At 48.6% G+C, this 18,186-nt stretch overlaps 30 non-coding genes across 30 annotated transcripts; 15 read left to right on the top strand and 15 right to left on the bottom strand.

Annotated features, from left to right (window-relative positions):
• The first annotated feature begins 186 nt into the window (after window positions 1-186).
• Trnap-ugg (transfer RNA proline (anticodon UGG)) lies at window positions 187-258 on the top strand. The gene has a single exon. It is a non-coding gene; the product is annotated as a tRNA-Pro (tRNA).
• Window positions 259-760: 502 nt separating this feature from the next.
• Window positions 761-836, bottom strand: Trnaq-uug (transfer RNA glutamine (anticodon UUG)). Its single transcript has one exon. It is a non-coding gene; the product is annotated as a tRNA-Gln (tRNA).
• Window positions 837-1,393: 557 nt separating this feature from the next.
• Window positions 1,394-1,465, top strand: Trnap-ugg (transfer RNA proline (anticodon UGG)). Its single transcript has one exon. It is a non-coding gene; the product is annotated as a tRNA-Pro (tRNA).
• A 506-nt stretch (window positions 1,466-1,971) lies between these two features.
• On the bottom strand, window positions 1,972-2,043 carry Trnaq-uug (transfer RNA glutamine (anticodon UUG)). The gene has a single exon. It is a non-coding gene; the product is annotated as a tRNA-Gln (tRNA).
• A 557-nt stretch (window positions 2,044-2,600) lies between these two features.
• On the top strand, window positions 2,601-2,672 carry Trnap-ugg (transfer RNA proline (anticodon UGG)). Its single transcript has one exon. It is a non-coding gene; the product is annotated as a tRNA-Pro (tRNA).
• Window positions 2,673-3,174: 502 nt separating this feature from the next.
• Window positions 3,175-3,250, bottom strand: Trnaq-uug (transfer RNA glutamine (anticodon UUG)). Its single transcript has one exon. It is a non-coding gene; the product is annotated as a tRNA-Gln (tRNA).
• A 557-nt stretch (window positions 3,251-3,807) lies between these two features.
• Window positions 3,808-3,879, top strand: Trnap-ugg (transfer RNA proline (anticodon UGG)). The gene has a single exon. It is a non-coding gene; the product is annotated as a tRNA-Pro (tRNA).
• A 506-nt stretch (window positions 3,880-4,385) lies between these two features.
• Trnaq-uug (transfer RNA glutamine (anticodon UUG)) lies at window positions 4,386-4,457 on the bottom strand. The gene has a single exon. It is a non-coding gene; the product is annotated as a tRNA-Gln (tRNA).
• Window positions 4,458-5,014: 557 nt separating this feature from the next.
• Window positions 5,015-5,086, top strand: Trnap-ugg (transfer RNA proline (anticodon UGG)). Its single transcript has one exon. It is a non-coding gene; the product is annotated as a tRNA-Pro (tRNA).
• A 506-nt stretch (window positions 5,087-5,592) lies between these two features.
• On the bottom strand, window positions 5,593-5,664 carry Trnaq-uug (transfer RNA glutamine (anticodon UUG)). Its single transcript has one exon. It is a non-coding gene; the product is annotated as a tRNA-Gln (tRNA).
• A 557-nt stretch (window positions 5,665-6,221) lies between these two features.
• Window positions 6,222-6,293, top strand: Trnap-ugg (transfer RNA proline (anticodon UGG)). The gene has a single exon. It is a non-coding gene; the product is annotated as a tRNA-Pro (tRNA).
• A 506-nt stretch (window positions 6,294-6,799) lies between these two features.
• On the bottom strand, window positions 6,800-6,871 carry Trnaq-uug (transfer RNA glutamine (anticodon UUG)). Its single transcript has one exon. It is a non-coding gene; the product is annotated as a tRNA-Gln (tRNA).
• Window positions 6,872-7,428: 557 nt separating this feature from the next.
• Window positions 7,429-7,500, top strand: Trnap-ugg (transfer RNA proline (anticodon UGG)). The gene has a single exon. It is a non-coding gene; the product is annotated as a tRNA-Pro (tRNA).
• Window positions 7,501-8,006: 506 nt separating this feature from the next.
• On the bottom strand, window positions 8,007-8,078 carry Trnaq-uug (transfer RNA glutamine (anticodon UUG)). The gene has a single exon. It is a non-coding gene; the product is annotated as a tRNA-Gln (tRNA).
• A 557-nt stretch (window positions 8,079-8,635) lies between these two features.
• On the top strand, window positions 8,636-8,707 carry Trnap-ugg (transfer RNA proline (anticodon UGG)). The gene has a single exon. It is a non-coding gene; the product is annotated as a tRNA-Pro (tRNA).
• Window positions 8,708-9,213: 506 nt separating this feature from the next.
• On the bottom strand, window positions 9,214-9,285 carry Trnaq-uug (transfer RNA glutamine (anticodon UUG)). Its single transcript has one exon. It is a non-coding gene; the product is annotated as a tRNA-Gln (tRNA).
• Window positions 9,286-9,842: 557 nt separating this feature from the next.
• Trnap-ugg (transfer RNA proline (anticodon UGG)) lies at window positions 9,843-9,914 on the top strand. The gene has a single exon. It is a non-coding gene; the product is annotated as a tRNA-Pro (tRNA).
• A 506-nt stretch (window positions 9,915-10,420) lies between these two features.
• Trnaq-uug (transfer RNA glutamine (anticodon UUG)) lies at window positions 10,421-10,492 on the bottom strand. The gene has a single exon. It is a non-coding gene; the product is annotated as a tRNA-Gln (tRNA).
• A 557-nt stretch (window positions 10,493-11,049) lies between these two features.
• Trnap-ugg (transfer RNA proline (anticodon UGG)) lies at window positions 11,050-11,121 on the top strand. The gene has a single exon. It is a non-coding gene; the product is annotated as a tRNA-Pro (tRNA).
• Window positions 11,122-11,627: 506 nt separating this feature from the next.
• Window positions 11,628-11,699, bottom strand: Trnaq-uug (transfer RNA glutamine (anticodon UUG)). The gene has a single exon. It is a non-coding gene; the product is annotated as a tRNA-Gln (tRNA).
• Window positions 11,700-12,256: 557 nt separating this feature from the next.
• On the top strand, window positions 12,257-12,328 carry Trnap-ugg (transfer RNA proline (anticodon UGG)). The gene has a single exon. It is a non-coding gene; the product is annotated as a tRNA-Pro (tRNA).
• A 506-nt stretch (window positions 12,329-12,834) lies between these two features.
• On the bottom strand, window positions 12,835-12,906 carry Trnaq-uug (transfer RNA glutamine (anticodon UUG)). Its single transcript has one exon. It is a non-coding gene; the product is annotated as a tRNA-Gln (tRNA).
• Window positions 12,907-13,463: 557 nt separating this feature from the next.
• Window positions 13,464-13,535, top strand: Trnap-ugg (transfer RNA proline (anticodon UGG)). The gene has a single exon. It is a non-coding gene; the product is annotated as a tRNA-Pro (tRNA).
• A 506-nt stretch (window positions 13,536-14,041) lies between these two features.
• On the bottom strand, window positions 14,042-14,113 carry Trnaq-uug (transfer RNA glutamine (anticodon UUG)). Its single transcript has one exon. It is a non-coding gene; the product is annotated as a tRNA-Gln (tRNA).
• A 557-nt stretch (window positions 14,114-14,670) lies between these two features.
• Trnap-ugg (transfer RNA proline (anticodon UGG)) lies at window positions 14,671-14,742 on the top strand. Its single transcript has one exon. It is a non-coding gene; the product is annotated as a tRNA-Pro (tRNA).
• Window positions 14,743-15,248: 506 nt separating this feature from the next.
• On the bottom strand, window positions 15,249-15,320 carry Trnaq-uug (transfer RNA glutamine (anticodon UUG)). The gene has a single exon. It is a non-coding gene; the product is annotated as a tRNA-Gln (tRNA).
• A 557-nt stretch (window positions 15,321-15,877) lies between these two features.
• On the top strand, window positions 15,878-15,949 carry Trnap-ugg (transfer RNA proline (anticodon UGG)). Its single transcript has one exon. It is a non-coding gene; the product is annotated as a tRNA-Pro (tRNA).
• Window positions 15,950-16,455: 506 nt separating this feature from the next.
• On the bottom strand, window positions 16,456-16,527 carry Trnaq-uug (transfer RNA glutamine (anticodon UUG)). Its single transcript has one exon. It is a non-coding gene; the product is annotated as a tRNA-Gln (tRNA).
• A 557-nt stretch (window positions 16,528-17,084) lies between these two features.
• Trnap-ugg (transfer RNA proline (anticodon UGG)) lies at window positions 17,085-17,156 on the top strand. The gene has a single exon. It is a non-coding gene; the product is annotated as a tRNA-Pro (tRNA).
• A 506-nt stretch (window positions 17,157-17,662) lies between these two features.
• Window positions 17,663-17,734, bottom strand: Trnaq-uug (transfer RNA glutamine (anticodon UUG)). Its single transcript has one exon. It is a non-coding gene; the product is annotated as a tRNA-Gln (tRNA).
• Window positions 17,735-18,186: the final 452 nt, after the last annotated feature.

Below are 18,186 nucleotides of genomic sequence, written 5' to 3'. Positions count from 1 at the left end.
TCGAAATACTGACACACAACTCTAGCAGCTCTTTGAGCATTCACATACACTGGTGTTCAGCACAGCTCATGTTGTGGGTGTCGGATTAAGAAAGCTCTTTGAGAATATGGTCCAGATTGTATGCTGCAACTAGCAAGTGCGGCAAGATGTCAGTAGGTGGCGGGGTGCAGACGTGCTTCCTTGTGCGGCCTGTTGGTCTAGGGGTATGATTCCTGCTTTGGGTGCAGGAGGTCCCGGGTTCAAATCCCGGACAGGCCCTACTTCTCACTTTCGCGACAACCAAACACTACGTTAAACTTGCGAGTCTCTGAAAGTAAGCCACGCAACAGGACAAACTGCATGTGGGCCACCGGCCCAAGAGACTGGCAAGTGCGTCATGTGGAAAGCAATCTACGTGGCAGGATTAAGCCGTCTTCGCTCACTTATATCTATACGTAAAGACTGGCACGTACAGCGATTCTATTCGTTTCCCAGGAACTAGTACATCGCATGCACGTTTGTTAAATGCATGCGCATGCAGCACCCAAAACGGAGAGATGTCTTTCCTGCTGGGAGAAACAGCTGAGGGCGTCTTCTCGCAGTTGAACCCCTTTCGTTCCGTTATTGATCCTAGTATCAAAAGCATAAGCATTTGGAGCGTTCCCCATTCACGTGTGGACTGCTATTAACAATTTGCGTTACATGATCCTAGCTAAAATTCTGCATATACAATTCCAACTACCGGCTCGTACACATTTCTAGAAACGAGCGCAAAACACAGCGTCACGTTCCACCGAGACTCGAACTCGGATCGCTGGATTCAAAGTCCAGAGTGCTAACCATTACACCATGGAACCGGATGCCTGTAGCGGTCTTCAATTCAGTAGCATCATGTCATTAAGCCGATGAGATGCGATGTTATTTCATGTAGCGTCCTCAGGAAGAGTTTGCGTGGCAAATGAAGCAACCAGGTAGGCTGAAAGTGGAAGGTGCACCTTCGAATGTAGCAAGAATTCTTGCCAGTATTCGTACATCAAGTGATGTCGAAGGCTCAGGTAATCAAAATCGCGCAACGGCCACTTTCGTATGGTGCATGCATTGTGCTGGAAGCAGCCTAGCTATGGAAACAGCTATGGACACAGAGTACTGGCGAAAACTGCGTGCTGACACAGAACGCTACGTAGTGGGCGGATAGTGCGTGACACGATGACATTTGCACTTCACACGGTCGAAATACTGACACACAACTCTAGCAGCTCTTTGAGCATTCACATACACTGGTGTTCAGCACAGCTCATGTTGTGGGTGTCGGATTAAGAAAGCTCTTTGAGAATATGGTCCAGATTGTATGCTGCAACTAGCAAGTGCGGCAAGATGTCAGTAGGTGGCGGGGTGCAGACGTGCTTCCTTGTGCGGCCTGTTGGTCTAGGGGTATGATTCCTGCTTTGGGTGCAGGAGGTCCCGGGTTCAAATCCCGGACAGGCCCTAATTCTCACTTTCGCGACAACCAAACACTACGTTAAACTTGCGAGTCTCTGAAAGTAAGCCACGCAACAGGACAAACTGCATGTGGGCCACCGGCCCAAGAGACTGGCAAGTGCGTCATGTGGAAAGCAATCTACGTGGCAGGATTAAGCCGTCTTCGCTCACTTATATCTATACGTAAAGACTGGCACGTACAGCGATTCTATTCGTTTCCCAGGAACTAGTACATCGCATGCACGTTTGTTAAATGCATGCGCATGCAGCACCCAAAACGGAGAGATGTCTTTCCTGCTGGGAGAAACAGCTGAGGGCGTCTTCTCGCAGTTGAACCCCTTTCGTTCCGTTATTAATCCTAGTATCAAAAGCATAAGCATTTGGAGCGTTCCCCATTCACGTGTGGACTGCTATTAACAATTTGCGTTACATGATCCTAGCTAAAATTCTGCATATACAATTCCAACTACCGGCTCGTACACATTTCTAGAAACGAGCGCAAAACACAGCGTCAGGTTCCACCGAGACTCGAACTCGGATCGCTGGATTCAAAGTCCAGAGTGCTAACCATTACACCATGGAACCGGATGCCTGTAGCGGTCTTCAATTCAGTAGCATCATGTCATTAAGCCGATGAGATGCGATGTTATTTCATGTAGCGTCCTCAGGAAGAGTTTGCGTGGCAAATGAAGCAACCAGGTAGGCTGAAAGTGGAAGGTGCACCTTCGAATGTAGCAAGAATTCTTGCCAGTATTCGTACATCAAGTGATGTCGAAGGCTCAGGTAATCAAAATCGCGCAACGGCCACTTTCGTATGGTGCATGCATTGTGCTGGAAGCAGCCTAGCTATGGAAACAGCTATGGACACAGAGTACTGGCGAAAACTGCGTGCTGACACAGAACGCTACGTAGTGGGCGGATAGTGCGTGACACGATAACATTTGCACTTCACACGGTCGAAATACTGACACACAACTCTAGCAGCTCTTTGAGCATTCACATACACTGGTGTTCAGCACAGCTCATGTTGTGGGTGTCGGATTAAGAAAGCTCTTTGAGAATATGGTCCAGATTGTATGCTGCAACTAGCAAGTGCGGCAAGATGTCAGTAGGTGGCGGGGTGCAGACGTGCTTCCTTGTGCGGCCTGTTGGTCTAGGGGTATGATTCCTGCTTTGGGTGCAGGAGGTCCCGGGTTCAAATCCCGGACAGGCCCTACTTCTCACTTTCGCGACAACCAAACACTACGTTAAACTTGCGAGTCTCTGAAAGTAAGCCACGCAACAGGACAAACTGCATGTGGGCCACCGGCCCAAGAGACTGGCAAGTGCGTCATGTGGAAAGCAATCTACGTGGCAGGATTAAGCCGTCTTCGCTCACTTATATCTATACGTAAAGACTGGCACGTACAGCGATTCTATTCGTTTCCCAGGAACTAGTACATCGCATGCACGTTTGTTAAATGCATGCGCATGCAGCACCCAAAACGGAGAGATGTCTTTCCTGCTGGGAGAAACAGCTGAGGGCGTCTTCTCGCAGTTGAACCCCTTTCGTTCCGTTATTGATCCTAGTATCAAAAGCATAAGCATTTGGAGCGTTCCCCATTCACGTGTGGACTGCTATTAACAATTTGCGTTACATGATCCTAGCTAAAATTCTGCATATACAATTCCAACTACCGGCTCGTACACATTTCTAGAAACGAGCGCAAAACACAGCGTCACGTTCCACCGAGACTCGAACTCGGATCGCTGGATTCAAAGTCCAGAGTGCTAACCATTACACCATGGAACCGGATGCCTGTAGCGGTCTTCAATTCAGTAGCATCATGTCATTAAGCCGATGAGATGCGATGTTATTTCATGTAGCGTCCTCAGGAAGAGTTTGCGTGGCAAATGAAGCAACCAGGTAGGCTGAAAGTGGAAGGTGCACCTTCGAATGTAGCAAGAATTCTTGCCAGTATTCGTACATCAAGTGATGTCGAAGGCTCAGGTAATCAAAATCGCGCAACGGCCACTTTCGTATGGTGCATGCATTGTGCTGGAAGCAGCCTAGCTATGGAAACAGCTATGGACACAGAGTACTGGCGAAAACTGCGTGCTGACACAGAACGCTACGTAGTGGGCGGATAGTGCGTGACACGATGACATTTGCACTTCACACGGTCGAAATACTGACACACAACTCTAGCAGCTCTTTGAGCATTCACATACACTGGTGTTCAGCACAGCTCATGTTGTGGGTGTCGGATTAAGAAAGCTCTTTGAGAATATGGTCCAGATTGTATGCTGCAACCAGCAAGTGCGGCAAGATGTCAGTAGGTGGCGGGGTGCAGACGTGCTTCCTTGTGCGGCCTGTTGGTCTAGGGGTATGATTCCTGCTTTGGGTGCAGGAGGTCCCGGGTTCAAATCCCGGACAGGCCCTAATTCTCACTTTCGCGACAACCAAACACTACGTTAAACTTGCGAGTCTCTGAAAGTAAGCCACGCAACAGGACAAACTGCATGTGGGCCACCGGCCCAAGAGACTGGCAAGTGCGTCATGTGGAAAGCAATCTACGTGGCAGGATTAAGCCGTCTTCGCTCACTTATATCTATACGTAAAGACTGGCACGTACAGCGATTCTATTCGTTTCCCAGGAACTAGTACATCGCATGCACGTTTGTTAAATGCATGCGCATGCAGCACCCAAAACGGAGAGATGTCTTTCCTGCTGGGAGAAACAGCTGAGGGCGTCTTCTCGCAGTTGAACCCCTTTCGTTCCGTTATTAATCCTAGTATCAAAAGCATAAGCATTTGGAGCGTTCCCCATTCACGTGTGGACTGCTATTAACAATTTGCGTTACATGATCCTAGCTAAAATTCTGCATATACAATTCCAACTACCGGCTCGTACACATTTCTAGAAACGAGCGCAAAACACAGCATCAGGTTCCACCGAGACTCGAACTCGGATCGCTGGATTCAAAGTCCAGAGTGCTAACCATTACACCATGGAACCGGATGCCTGTAGCGGTCTTCAATTCAGTAGCATCATGTCATTAAGCCGATGAGATGCGATGTTATTTCATGTAGCGTCCTCAGGAAGAGTTTGCGTGGCAAATGAAGCAACCAGGTAGGCTGAAAGTGGAAGGTGCACCTTCGAATGTAGCAAGAATTCTTGCCAGTATTCGTACATCAAGTGATGTCGAAGGCTCAGGTAATCAAAATCGCGCAACGGCCACTTTCGTATGGTGCATGCATTGTGCTGGAAGCAGCCTAGCTATGGAAACAGCTATGAACACAGAGTACTGGCGAAAACTGCGTGCTGACACAGAACGCTACGTAGTGGGCGGATAGTGCGTGACACGATAACATTTGCACTTCACACGGTCGAAATACTGACACACAACTCTAGCAGCTCTTTGAGCATTCACATACACTGGTGTTCAGCACAGCTCATGTTGTGGGTGTCGGATTAAGAAAGCTCTTTGAGAATATGGTCCAGATTGTATGCTGCAACTAGCAAGTGCGGCAAGATGTCAGTAGGTGGCGGGGTGCAGACGTGCTTCCTTGTGCGGCCTGTTGGTCTAAAGGTATGATTCCTGCTTTGGGTGCAGGAGGTCCCGGGTTCAAATCCCGGACAGGCCCTACTTCTCACTTTCGCGACAACCAAACACTACGTTAAACTTGCGAGTCTCTGAAAGTAAGCCACGCAACAGGACAAACTGCATGTGGGCCACCGGCCCAAGAGACTGGCAAGTGCGTCATGTGGAAAGCAATCTACGTGGCAGGATTAAGCCGTCTTCGCTCACTTATATCTATACGTAAAGACTGGCACGTACAGCGATTCTATTCGTTTCCCAGGAACTAGTACATCGCATGCACGTTTGTTAAATGCATGCGCATGCAGCACCCAAAACGGAGAGATGTCTTTCCTGCTGGGAGAAACAGCTGAGGGCGTCTTCTCGCAGTTGAACCCCTTTCGTTCCGTTATTAATCCTAGTATCAAAAGCATAAGCATTTGGAGCGTTCCCCATTCACGTGTGGACTGCTATTAACAATTTGCGTTACATGATCCTAGCTAAAATTCTGCATATACAATTCCAACTACCGGCTCGTACACATTTCTAGAAACGAGCGCAAAACACAGCGTCAGGTTCCACCGAGACTCGAACTCGGATCGCTGGATTCAAAGTCCAGAGTGCTAACCATTACACCATGGAACCGGATGCCTGTAGCGGTCTTCAATTCAGTAGCATCATGTCATTAAGCCGATGAGATGCGATGTTATTTCATGTAGCGTCCTCAGGAAGTGTTTGCGTGGCAAATGAAGCAACCAGGTAGGCTGAAAGTGGAAGGTGCACCTTCGAATGTAGCAAGAATTCTTGCCAGTATCCGTACATCAAGTGATGTCGAAGGCTCAGGTAATCAAAATCGCGCAACGGCCACTTTCGTATGGTGCATGCATTTTGCTGGAAGCAGCCTAGCTATGGAAACAGCTATGGACACAGAGTATTGGCGAAAACTGCGTGCTGACACAGAACGCTACGTAGTGGGCGGATAGTGCGTGACACGATAACATTTGCACTTCACACGGTCGAAATACTGACACACAACTCTAGCAGCTCTTTGAGCATTCACATACGCTGGTGTTCAGCACAGCTCATGTTGTGGGTGTCGGATTAAGAAAGCTCTTTGAGAATATGGTCCAGATTGTATGCTGCAACTAGCAAGTGCGGCAAGATGTCAGTAGGTGGCGGGGTGCAGACGTGCTTCCTTGTGCGGCCTGTTGGTCTAGGGGTATGATTCCTGCTTTGGGTGCAGGAGGTCCCGGGTTCAAATCCCGGACAGGCCCTACTTCTCACTTTCGCGACAACCAAACACTACGTTAAACTTGCGAGTCTCTGAAAGTAAGCCACGCAACAGGACAAACTGCATGTGGGCCACCGGCCCAAGAGACTGGCAAGTGCGTCATGTGGAAAGCAATCTACGTGGCAGGATTAAGCCGTCTTCGCTCACTTATATCTATACGTAAAGACTGGCACGTACAGCGATTCTATTCGTTTCCCAGGAACTAGTACATCGCATGCACGTTTGTTAAATGCATGCGCATGCAGCACCCAAAACGGAGAGATGTCTTTCCTGCTGGGAGAAACAGCTGAGGGCGTCTTCTCGCAGTTGAACCCCTTTCGTTCCGTTATTGATCCTAGTATCAAAAGCATAAGCATTTGGAGCGTTCCCCATTCACGTGTGGACTGCTATTAACAATTTGCGTTACATGATCCTAGCTAAAATTCTGCATATACAATTCCAACTACCGGCTCGTACACATTTCTAGAAACGAGCGCAAAACACAGCGTCAGGTTCCACCGAGACTCGAACTCGGATCGCTGGATTCAAAGTCCAGAGTGCTAACCATTACACCATGGAACCGGATGCCTGTAGCGGTCTTCAATTCAGTAGCATCATGTCATTAAGCCGATGAGATGCGATGTTATTTCATGTAGCGTCCTCAGGAAGTGTTTGCGTGGCAAATGAAGCAACCAGGTAGGCTGAAAGTGGAAGGTGCACCTTCGAATGTAGCAAGAATTCTTGCCAGTATTCGTACATCAAGTGATGTCGAAGGCTGAGGTAATCAAAATCGCGCAACGGCCACTTTCGTATGGTGCATGCATTGTGCTGGAAGCAGCCTAGCTATGGAAACAGCTATGAACACAGAGTACTGGCGAAAACTGCGTGCTGACACAGAACGCTACGTAGTGGGCGGATAGTGCGTGACACGATAACATTTGCACTTCACACGGTCGAAATACTGACACACAACTCTAGCAGCTCTTTGAGCATTCACATACACTGGTGTTCAGCACAGCTCATGTTGTGGGTGTCGGATTAAGAAAGCTCTTTGAGAATATGGTCCAGATTGTATGCTGCAACTAGCAAGTGCGGCAAGATGTCAGTAGGTGGCGGGGTGCAGACGTGCTTCCTTGTGCGGCCTGTTGGTCTAGGGGTATGATTCCTGCTTTGGGTGCAGGAGGTCCCGGGTTCAAATCCCGGACAGGCCCTACTTCTCACTTTCGCGACAACCAAACACTACGTTAAACTTGCGAGTCTCTGAAAGTAAGCCACGCAACAGGACAAACTGCATGTGGGCCACCGGCCCAAGAGACTGGCAAGTGCGTCATGTGGAAAGCAATCTACGTGGCAGGATTAAGCCGTCTTCGCTCACTTATATCTATACGTAAAGACTGGCACGTACAGCGATTCTATTCGTTTCCCAGGAACTAGTACATCGCATGCACGTTTGTTAAATGCATGCGCATGCAGCACCCAAAACGGAGAGATGTCTTTCCTGCTGGGAGAAACAGCTGAGGGCGTCTTCTCGCAGTTGAACCCCTTTCGTTCCGTTATTGATCCTAGTATCAAAAGCATAAGCATTTGGAGCGTTCCCCATTCACGTGTGGACTGCTATTAACAATTTGCGTTACATGATCCTAGCTAAAATTCTGCATATACAATTCCAACTACCGGCTCGTACACATTTCTAGAAACGAGCGCAAAACACAGCGTCAGGTTCCACCGAGACTCGAACTCGGATCGCTGGATTCAAAGTCCAGAGTGCTAACCATTACACCATGGAACCGGATGCCTGTAGCGGTCTTCAATTCAGTAGCATCATGTCATTAAGCCGATGAGATGCGATGTTATTTCATGTAGCGTCCTCAGGAAGAGTTTGCGTGGCAAATGAAGCAACCAGGTAGGCTGAAAGTGGAAGGTGCACCTTCGAATGTAGCAAGAATTCTTGCCAGTATTCGTACATCAAGTGATGTCGAAGGCTCAGGTAATCAAAATCGCGCAACGGCCACTTTCGTATGGTGCATGCATTGTGCTGGAAGCAGCCTAGCTATGGAAACAGCTATGGACACAGAGTACTGGCGAAAACTGCGTGCTGACACAGAACGCTACGTAGTGGGCGGATAGTGCGTGACACGATGACATTTGCACTTCACACGGTCGAAATACTGACACACAACTCTAGCAGCTCTTTGAGCATTCACATACACTGGTGTTCAGCACAGCTCATGTTGTGGGTGTCGGATTAAGAAAGCTCTTTGAGAATATGGTCCAGATTGTATGCTGCAACCAGCAAGTGCGGCAAGATGTCAGTAGGTGGCGGGGTGCAGACGTGCTTCCTTGTGCGGCCTGTTGGTCTAGGGGTATGATTCCTGCTTTGGGTGCAGGAGGTCCCGGGTTCAAATCCCGGACAGGCCCTAATTCTCACTTTCGCGACAACCAAACACTACGTTAAACTTGCGAGTCTCTGAAAGTAAGCCACGCAACAGGACAAACTGCATGTGGGCCACCGGCCCAAGAGACTGGCAAGTGCGTCATGTGGAAAGCAATCTACGTGGCAGGATTAAGCCGTCTTCGCTCACTTATATCTATACGTAAAGACTGGCACGTACAGCGATTCTATTCGTTTCCCAGGAACTAGTACATCGCATGCACGTTTGTTAAATGCATGCGCATGCAGCACCCAAAACGGAGAGATGTCTTTCCTGCTGGGAGAAACAGCTGAGGGCGTCTTCTCGCAGTTGAACCCCTTTCGTTCCGTTATTAATCCTAGTATCAAAAGCATAAGCATTTGGAGCGTTCCCCATTCACGTGTGGACTGCTATTAACAATTTGCGTTACATGATCCTAGCTAAAATTCTGCATATACAATTCCAACTACCGGCTCGTACACATTTCTAGAAACGAGCGCAAAACACAGCGTCAGGTTCCACCGAGACTCGAACTCGGATCGCTGGATTCAAAGTCCAGAGTGCTAACCATTACACCATGGAACCGGATGCCTGTAGCGGTCTTCAATTCAGTAGCATCATGTCATTAAGCCGATGAGATGCGATGTTATTTCATGTAGCGTCCTCAGGAAGTGTTTGCGTGGCAAATGAAGCAACCAGGTAGGCTGAAAGTGGAAGGTGCACCTTCGAATGTAGCAAGAATTCTTGCCAGTATTCGTACATCAAGTGATGTCGAAGGCTGAGGTAATCAAAATCGCGCAACGGCCACTTTCGTATGGTGCATGCATTGTGCTGGAAGCAGCCTAGCTATGGAAACAGCTATGAACACAGAGTACTGGCGAAAACTGCGTGCTGACACAGAACGCTACGTAGTGGGCGGATAGTGCGTGACACGATAACATTTGCACTTCACACGGTCGAAATACTGACACACAACTCTAGCAGCTCTTTGAGCATTCACATACACTGGTGTTCAGCACAGCTCATGTTGTGGGTGTCGGATTAAGAAAGCTCTTTGAGAATATGGTCCAGATTGTATGCTGCAACTAGCAAGTGCGGCAAGATGTCAGTAGGTGGCGGGGTGCAGACGTGCTTCCTTGTGCGGCCTGTTGGTCTAGGGGTATGATTCCTGCTTTGGGTGCAGGAGGTCCCGGGTTCAAATCCCGGACAGGCCCTACTTCTCACTTTCGCGACAACCAAACACTACGTTAAACTTGCGAGTCTCTGAAAGTAAGCCACGCAACAGGACAAACTGCATGTGGGCCACCGGCCCAAGAGACTGGCAAGTGCGTCATGTGGAAAGCAATCTACGTGGCAGGATTAAGCCGTCTTCGCTCACTTATATCTATACGTAAAGACTGGCACGTACAGCGATTCTATTCGTTTCCCAGGAACTAGTACATCGCATGCACGTTTGTTAAATGCATGCGCATGCAGCACCCAAAACGGAGAGATGTCTTTCCTGCTGGGAGAAACAGCTGAGGGCGTCTTCTCGCAGTTGAACCCCTTTCGTTCCGTTATTGATCCTAGTATCAAAAGCATAAGCATTTGGAGCGTTCCCCATTCACGTGTGGACTGCTATTAACAATTTGCGTTACATGATCCTAGCTAAAATTCTGCATATACAATTCCAACTACCGGCTCGTACACATTTCTAGAAACGAGCGCAAAACACAGCGTCAGGTTCCACCGAGACTCGAACTCGGATCGCTGGATTCAAAGTCCAGAGTGCTAACCATTACACCATGGAACCGGATGCCTGTAGCGGTCTTCAATTCAGTAGCATCATGTCATTAAGCCGATGAGATGCGATGTTATTTCATGTAGCGTCCTCAGGAAGAGTTTGCGTGGCAAATGAAGCAACCAGGTAGGCTGAAAGTGGAAGGTGCACCTTCGAATGTAGCAAGAATTCTTGCCAGTATTCGTACATCAAGTGATGTCGAAGGCTCAGGTAATCAAAATCGCGCAACGGCCACTTTCGTATGGTGCATGCATTGTGCTGGAAGCAGCCTAGCTATGGAAACAGCTATGGACACAGAGTACTGGCGAAAACTGCGTGCTGACACAGAACGCTACGTAGTGGGCGGATAGTGCGTGACACGATGACATTTGCACTTCACACGGTCGAAATACTGACACACAACTCTAGCAGCTCTTTGAGCATTCACATACACTGGTGTTCAGCACAGCTCATGTTGTGGGTGTCGGATTAAGAAAGCTCTTTGAGAATATGGTCCAGATTGTATGCTGCAACCAGCAAGTGCGGCAAGATGTCAGTAGGTGGCGGGGTGCAGACGTGCTTCCTTGTGCGGCCTGTTGGTCTAGGGGTATGATTCCTGCTTTGGGTGCAGGAGGTCCCGGGTTCAAATCCCGGACAGGCCCTAATTCTCACTTTCGCGACAACCAAACACTACGTTAAACTTGCGAGTCTCTGAAAGTAAGCCACGCAACAGGACAAACTGCATGTGGGCCACCGGCCCAAGAGACTGGCAAGTGCGTCATGTGGAAAGCAATCTACGTGGCAGGATTAAGCCGTCTTCGCTCACTTATATCTATACGTAAAGACTGGCACGTACAGCGATTCTATTCGTTTCCCAGGAACTAGTACATCGCATGCACGTTTGTTAAATGCATGCGCATGCAGCACCCAAAACGGAGAGATGTCTTTCCTGCTGGGAGAAACAGCTGAGGGCGTCTTCTCGCAGTTGAACCCCTTTCGTTCCGTTATTAATCCTAGTATCAAAAGCATAAGCATTTGGAGCGTTCCCCATTCACGTGTGGACTGCTATTAACAATTTGCGTTACATGATCCTAGCTAAAATTCTGCATATACAATTCCAACTACCGGCTCGTACACATTTCTAGAAACGAGCGCAAAACACAGCATCAGGTTCCACCGAGACTCGAACTCGGATCGCTGGATTCAAAGTCCAGAGTGCTAACCATTACACCATGGAACCGGATGCCTGTAGCGGTCTTCAATTCAGTAGCATCATGTCATTAAGCCGATGAGATGCGATGTTATTTCATGTAGCGTCCTCAGGAAGAGTTTGCGTGGCAAATGAAGCAACCAGGTAGGCTGAAAGTGGAAGGTGCACCTTCGAATGTAGCAAGAATTCTTGCCAGTATTCGTACATCAAGTGATGTCGAAGGCTCAGGTAATCAAAATCGCGCAACGGCCACTTTCGTATGGTGCATGCATTGTGCTGGAAGCAGCCTAGCTATGGAAACAGCTATGAACACAGAGTACTGGCGAAAACTGCGTGCTGACACAGAACGCTACGTAGTGGGCGGATAGTGCGTGACACGATAACATTTGCACTTCACACGGTCGAAATACTGACACACAACTCTAGCAGCTCTTTGAGCATTCACATACACTGGTGTTCAGCACAGCTCATGTTGTGGGTGTCGGATTAAGAAAGCTCTTTGAGAATATGGTCCAGATTGTATGCTGCAACTAGCAAGTGCGGCAAGATGTCAGTAGGTGGCGGGGTGCAGACGTGCTTCCTTGTGCGGCCTGTTGGTCTAGGGGTATGATTCCTGCTTTGGGTGCAGGAGGTCCCGGGTTCAAATCCCGGACAGGCCCTACTTCTCACTTTCGCGACAACCAAACACTACGTTAAACTTGCGAGTCTCTGAAAGTAAGCCACGCAACAGGACAAACTGCATGTGGGCCACCGGCCCAAGAGACTGGCAAGTGCGTCATGTGGAAAGCAATCTACGTGGCAGGATTAAGCCGTCTTCGCTCACTTATATCTATACGTAAAGACTGGCACGTACAGCGATTCTATTCGTTTCCCAGGAACTAGTACATCGCATGCACGTTTGTTAAATGCATGCGCATGCAGCACCCAAAACGGAGAGATGTCTTTCCTGCTGGGAGAAACAGCTGAGGGCGTCTTCTCGCAGTTGAACCCCTTTCGTTCCGTTATTAATCCTAGTATCAAAAGCATAAGCATTTGGAGCGTTCCCCATTCACGTGTGGACTGCTATTAACAATTTGCGTTACATGATCCTAGCTAAAATTCTGCATATACAATTCCAACTACCGGCTCGTACACATTTCTAGAAACGAGCGCAAAACACAGCGTCAGGTTCCACCGAGACTCGAACTCGGATCGCTGGATTCAAAGTCCAGAGTGCTAACCATTACACCATGGAACCGGATGCCTGTAGCGGTCTTCAATTCAGTAGCATCATGTCATTAAGCCGATGAGATGCGATGTTATTTCATGTAGCGTCCTCAGGAAGAGTTTGCGTGGCAAATGAAGCAACCAGGTAGGCTGAAAGTGGAAGGTGCACCTTCGAATGTAGCAAGAATTCTTGCCAGTATTCGTACATCAAGTGATGTCGAAGGCTGAGGTAATCAAAATCGCGCAACGGCCACTTTCGTATGGTGCATGCATTGTGCTGGAAGCAGCCTAGCTATGGAAACAGCTATGAACACAGAGTACTGGCGAAAACTGCGTGCTGACACAGAACGCTACGTAGTGGGCGGATAGTGCGTGACACGATAACATTTGCACTTCACACGGTCGAAATACTGACACACAACTCTAGCAGCTCTTTGAGCATTCACATACACTGGTGTTCAGCACAGCTCATGTTGTGGGTGTCGGATTAAGAAAGCTCTTTGAGAATATGGTCCAGATTGTATGCTGCAACTAGCAAGTGCGGCAAGATGTCAGTAGGTGGCGGGGTGCAGACGTGCTTCCTTGTGCGGCCTGTTGGTCTAGGGGTATGATTCCTGCTTTGGGTGCAGGAGGTCCCGGGTTCAAATCCCGGACAGGCCCTACTTCTCACTTTCGCGACAACCAAACACTACGTTAAACTTGCGAGTCTCTGAAAGTAAGCCACGCAACAGGACAAACTGCATGTGGGCCACCGGCCCAAGAGACTGGCAAGTGCGTCATGTGGAAAGCAATCTACGTGGCAGGATTAAGCCGTCTTCGCTCACTTATATCTATACGTAAAGACTGGCACGTACAGCGATTCTATTCGTTTCCCAGGAACTAGTACATCGCATGCACGTTTGTTAAATGCATGCGCATGCAGCACCCAAAACGGAGAGATGTCTTTCCTGCTGGGAGAAACAGCTGAGGGCGTCTTCTCGCAGTTGAACCCCTTTCGTTCCGTTATTAATCCTAGTATCAAAAGCATAAGCATTTGGAGCGTTCCCCATTCACGTGTGGACTGCTATTAACAATTTGCGTTACATGATCCTAGCTAAAATTCTGCATATACAATTCCAACTACCGGCTCGTACACATTTCTAGAAACGAGCGCAAAACACAGCGTCAGGTTCCACCGAGACTCGAACTCGGATCGCTGGATTCAAAGTCCAGAGTGCTAACCATTACACCATGGAACCGGATGCCTGTAGCGGTCTTCAATTCAGTAGCATCATGTCATTAAGCCGATGAGATGCGATGTTATTTCATGTAGCGTCCTCAGGAAGAGTTTGCGTGGCAAATGAAGCAACCAGGTAGGCTGAAAGTGGAAGGTGCACCTTCGAATGTAGCAAGAATTCTTGCCAGTATTCGTACATCAAGTGATGTCGAAGGCTCAGGTAATCAAAATCGCGCAACGGCCACTTTCGTATGGTGCATGCATTGTGCTGGAAGCAGCCTAGCTATGGAAACAGCTATGGACACAGAGTACTGGCGAAAACTGCGTGCTGACACAGAACGCTACGTAGTGGGCGGATAGTGCGTGACACGATAACATTTGCACTTCACACGGTCGAAATACTGACACACAACTCTAGCAGCTCTTTGAGCATTCACATACACTGGTGTTCAGCACAGCTCATGTTGTGGGTGTCGGATTAAGAAAGCTCTTTGAGAATATGGTCCAGATTGTATGCTGCAACTAGCAAGTGCGGCAAGATGTCAGTAGGTGGCGGGGTGCAGACGTGCTTCCTTGTGCGGCCTGTTGGTCTAGGGGTATGATTCCTGCTTTGGGTGCAGGAGGTCCCGGGTTCAAATCCCGGACAGGCCCTACTTTTCACTTTCGCGACAACCAAACACTACGTTAAACTTGCGAGTCTCTGAAAGTAAGCCACGCAACAGGACAAACTGCATGTGGGCCACCGGCCCAAGAGACTGGCAAGTGCGTCATGTGGAAAGCAATCTACGTGGCAGGATTAAGCCGTCTTCGCTCACTTATATCTATACGTAAAGACTGGCACGTACAGCGATTCTATTCGTTTCCCAGGAACTAGTACATCGCATGCACGTTTGTTAAATGCATGCGCATGCAGCACCCAAAACGGAGAGATGTCTTTCCTGCTGGGAGAAACAGCTGAGGGCGTCTTCTCGCAGTTGAACCCCTTTCGTTCCGTTATTAATCCTAGTATCAAAAGCATAAGCATTTGGAGCGTTCCCCATTCACGTGTGGACTGCTATTAACAATTTGCGTTACATGATCCTAGCTAAAATTCTGCATATACAATTCCAACTACCGGCTCGTACACATTTCTAGAAACGAGCGCAAAACACAGCGTCAGGTTCCACCGAGACTCGAACTCGGATCGCTGGATTCAAAGTCCAGAGTGCTAACCATTACACCATGGAACCGGATGCCTGTAGCGGTCTTCAATTCAGTAGCATCATGTCATTAAGCCGATGAGATGCGATGTTATTTCATGTAGCGTCCTCAGGAAGAGTTTGCGTGGCAAATGAAGCAACCAGGTAGGCTGAAAGTGGAAGGTGCACCTTCGAATGTAGCAAGAATTCTTGCCAGTATTCGTACATCAAGTGATGTCGAAGGCTCAGGTAATCAAAATCGCGCAACGGCCACTTTCGTATGGTGCATGCATTGTGCTGGAAGCAGCCTAGCTATGGAAACAGCTATGGACACAGAGTACTGGCGAAAACTGCGTGCTGACACAGAACGCTACGTAGTGGGCGGATAGTGCGTGACACGATAACATTTGCACTTCACACGGTCGAAATACTGACACACAACTCTAGCAGCTCTTTGAGCATTCACATACACTGGTGTTCAGCACAGCTCATGTTGTGGGTGTCGGATTAAGAAAGCTCTTTGAGAATATGGTCCAGATTGTATGCTGCAACTAGCAAGTGCGGCAAGATGTCAGTAGGTGGCGGGGTGCAGACGTGCTTCCTTGTGCGGCCTGTTGGTCTAGGGGTATGATTCCTGCTTTGGGTGCAGGAGGTCCCGGGTTCAAATCCCGGACAGGCCCTACTTTTCACTTTCGCGACAACCAAATACTACGTTAAACTTGCGAGTCTCTGAAAGTAAGCCACGCAACAGGACAAACTGCATGTGGGCCACCGGCCCAAGAGACTGGCAAGTGCGTCATGTGGAAAGCAATCTACGTGGCAGGATTAAGCCGTCTTCGCTCACTTATATCTATACGTAAAGACTGGCACGTACAGCGATTCTATTCGTTTCCCAGGAACTAGTACATCGCATGCACGTTTGTTAAATGCATGCGCATGCAGCACCCAAAACGGAGAGATGTCTTTCCTGCTGGGAGAAACAGCTGAGGGCGTCTTCTCGCAGTTGAACCCCTTTCGTTCCGTTATTAATCCTAGTATCAAAAGCATAAGCATTTGGAGCGTTCCCCATTCACGTGTGGACTGCTATTAACAATTTGCGTTACATGATCCTAGCTAAAATTCTGCATATACAATTCCAACTACCGGCTCGTACACATTTCTAGAAACGAGCGCAAAACACAGCGTCAGGTTCCACCGAGACTCGAACTCGGATCGCTGGATTCAAAGTCCAGAGTGCTAACCATTACACCATGGAACCGGATGCCTGTAGCGGTCTTCAATTCAGTAGCATCATGTCATTAAGCCGATGAGATGCGATGTTATTTCATGTAGCGTCCTCAGGAAGAGTTTGCGTGGCAAATGAAGCAACCAGGTAGGCTGAAAGTGGAAGGTGCACCTTCGAATGTAGCAAGAATTCTTGCCAGTATTCGTACATCAAGTGATGTCGAAGGCTCAGGTAATCAAAATCGCGCAACGGCCACTTTCGTATGGTGCATGCATTGTGCTGGAAGCAGCCTAGCTATGGAAACAGCTATGGACACAGAGTACTGGCGAAAACTGCGTGCTGACACAGAACGCTACGTAGTGGGCGGATAGTGCGTGACACGATAACATTTGCACTTCACACGGTCGAAATACTGACACACAACTCTAGCAGCTCTTTGAGCATTCACATACACTGGTGTTCAGCACAGCTCATGTTGTGGGTGTCGGATTAAGAAAGCTCTTTGAGAATATGGTCCAGATTGTATGCTGCAACTAGCAAGTGCGGCAAGATGTCAGTAGGTGGCGGGGTGCAGACGTGCTTCCTTGTGCGGCCTGTTGGTCTAGGGGTATGATTCCTGCTTTGGGTGCAGGAGGTCCCGGGTTCAAATCCCGGACAGGCCCTACTTTTCACTTTCGCGACAACCAAACACTACGTTAAACTTGCGAGTCTCTGAAAGTAAGCCACGCAACAGGACAAACTGCATGTGGGCCACCGGCCCAAGAGACTGGCAAGTGCGTCATGTGGAAAGCAATCTACGTGGCAGGATTAAGCCGTCTTCGCTCACTTATATCTATACGTAAAGACTGGCACGTACAGCGATTCTATTCGTTTCCCAGGAACTAGTACATCGCATGCACGTTTGTTAAATGCATGCGCATGCAGCACCCAAAACGGAGAGATGTCTTTCCTGCTGGGAGAAACAGCTGAGGGCGTCTTCTCGCAGTTGAACCCCTTTCGTTCCGTTATTAATCCTAGTATCAAAAGCATAAGCATTTGGAGCGTTCCCCATTCACGTGTGGACTGCTATTAACAATTTGCGTTACATGATCCTAGCTAAAATTCTGCATATACAATTCCAACTACCGGCTCGTACACATTTCTAGAAACGAGCGCAAAACACAGCGTCAGGTTCCACCGAGACTCGAACTCGGATCGCTGGATTCAAAGTCCAGAGTGCTAACCATTACACCATGGAACCGGATGCCTGTAGCGGTCTTCAATTCAGTAGCATCATGTCATTAAGCCGATGAGATGCGATGTTATTTCATGTAGCGTCCTCAGGAAGTGTTTGCGTGGCAAATGAAGCAACCAGGTAGGCTGAAAGTGGAAGGTGCACCTTCGAATGTAGCAAGAATTCTTGCCAGTATTCGTACATCAAGTGATGTCGAAGGCTCAGGTAATCAAAATCGCGCAACGGCCACTTTCGTATGGTGCATGCATTGTGCTGGAAGCAGCCTAGCTATGGAAACAGCTATGGACACAGAGTACTGGCGAAAACTGCGTGCTGACACAGAACGCTACGTAGTGGGCGGATAGTGCGTGACACGATAACATTTGCACTTCACACGGTCGAAATACTGACACACAACTCTAGCAGCTCTTTGAGCATTCACATACACTGGTGTTCAGCACAGCTCATGTTGTGGGTGT

Source organism: Schistocerca cancellata, chromosome 2 (assembly GCF_023864275.1).
Source record: "Schistocerca cancellata isolate TAMUIC-IGC-003103 chromosome 2, iqSchCanc2.1, whole genome shotgun sequence".
Classification (NCBI taxonomy): Eukaryota; Metazoa; Arthropoda; class Insecta; order Orthoptera; family Acrididae; genus Schistocerca; species Schistocerca cancellata.
The sequence above is the reverse complement of the archived record's forward strand: the minus strand, read 5'-3'. Positions and strand labels throughout refer to the sequence as shown.